The sequence below is a fragment of the Gopherus flavomarginatus genome, chromosome 11 (assembly GCF_025201925.1).
Source record: "Gopherus flavomarginatus isolate rGopFla2 chromosome 11, rGopFla2.mat.asm, whole genome shotgun sequence".
NCBI classification, from domain to species: Eukaryota; Metazoa; Chordata; order Testudines; family Testudinidae; genus Gopherus; species Gopherus flavomarginatus.
This window is the reverse complement of record NC_066627.1, coordinates 11,934,059-11,935,694: the sequence shown is the minus strand read 5'-3', so window position 1 is coordinate 11,935,694 and position 1,636 is coordinate 11,934,059. Positions and strand designations below refer to the sequence as shown.

Here is a 1,636-nt window from a genome sequence, read left to right as displayed (position 1 = left end):
ACATTTTACACATAAGGAAACTGAGGCACCGAGAAAGGAAGTGACTTGCAAAATGAGACTGCCAGCAGAATCAGGACCAGCATCAAAATCTCTTAACTGTCAGTCCTCTGTTTTAGCTACAGGGCCATTCTTAATTTACAATCAACTTCCCCAGCATTTCTATCATTTCCAAGGGTTATAGGTAGCTCCAGAAATCCTTCATCATAACTTACTCACCAAATCGCCTGACTGTCAGGGTTTTCAAGGTCATTGCAATGTTTGTGACTGATTTCAAGAGGGGTTAAAAAAGAAGGATGATCACATAGACATCATGGTGTAGGGTGTATTGGATAGATAGATAGATAGATTAGATAGATACTCCCATTCTTATTTGCATAATGTGATCTTGAATTTGCCACCCTTCAAAACCATTGCCCTTAGGAGTTTCTTCACACCCTCTCGAACTTCCTGATTTCTGAGGCTGTATATGATAGGATTAAACATGGGGTCACTGTGGTGTACAGCAAGGAGAAGACCTTGTTAAGTGCTGGCTAGTCATTTGCTGAGGGGGCCACGTACATGGCAATCAGGGTCCCGTAGAAAGTGATGACCACAATGAGGTGGGAGGAGCAGGTGGAGAAGGCCTTTTGCCTCCCGGTAGTGGAAGGAATTCTCAGGATGGCCCTGAGGATGTGAGTGTAGGACACCAGGATTAAGAGAAATGGGACCAAGGTTACAATCGAGGACAAGATGCTAATAGTGGTTTTGACTGAGTAGGAGTCCATGTAGGAGAGTTTTATGAGAGGTTTGAAATCGCAGAAAAAATGGTTGATTTCATTGGGACCACAGAATGTCAGATGGGACACTACAGATACTGTTATTATGGGTATCAGAAAACCACATGCCCAGGAACCAGCTACTAACTGGGTGCAGGCCCTGCCAGTCATGACAGCTGCATAGTGCAGTGGATAGCATATAGCCACTTACTGATCATAAGCCATCATACCAAGGAGCAAGCACTCTGTGGTTCCCAATGAAGCAAAGAGGTAGAACTGTATCATGCAGACAGGGAATAATATTATACTCTTCTCCAACAGGAAACCAAATAGCATCCTGGGGATGATATTTGTGGTGTAGCAGATTTCCAGGAAGGACAAATTGCTGAGGAACCAGTACATGGGGGTATGAAGGCGATGCTGGAACAGAACTGTTACCACAATCAAGACATTTCCCGTGATCGTTGCAATGTAAATAATGAGAAAAGACAGAAAGAGCAGCACCTGAGACTTGCAGAGATCGGAGAATCCTAAAAGGATGAATCCATTGATGGCTCTTTGATTTAGCCTGAGTAGTTTGGCCATGTTTGGTTTAAGAGAGGTGTCCTTGAGCCTTTGAACCTCAGTCCTGGGAGACATTGCAAGACACACTTTTGTGATCACCCTTTCATGATCAAATAATGTTATAATCATAAAATCATAGAACTGGAAGAGACGTTGAGAGGTTATCTAGTCCAGTCCCCTGCACTCATGGCAGGACTACGTATTATCTAGACCATTCCTGACAAGTGTTTGTCTAACCTGCTCTTAAAAATCCTCAATGATGGAGATTCCACAACCTCCCTAGGTAATTTATTCCAGTGCTTATCCTCCCTGATAGT

General features: G+C 43.4%; 1 pseudogene; it reads right to left on the bottom strand.

Moving 5' to 3' along the window:
- Positions 1-366: 366 nt before the first annotated feature.
- Positions 367-1,340, bottom strand: LOC127031842 (olfactory receptor 11A1-like; annotated as a pseudogene).
- Between the last annotated feature and the right edge of the window lie 296 nt (positions 1,341-1,636).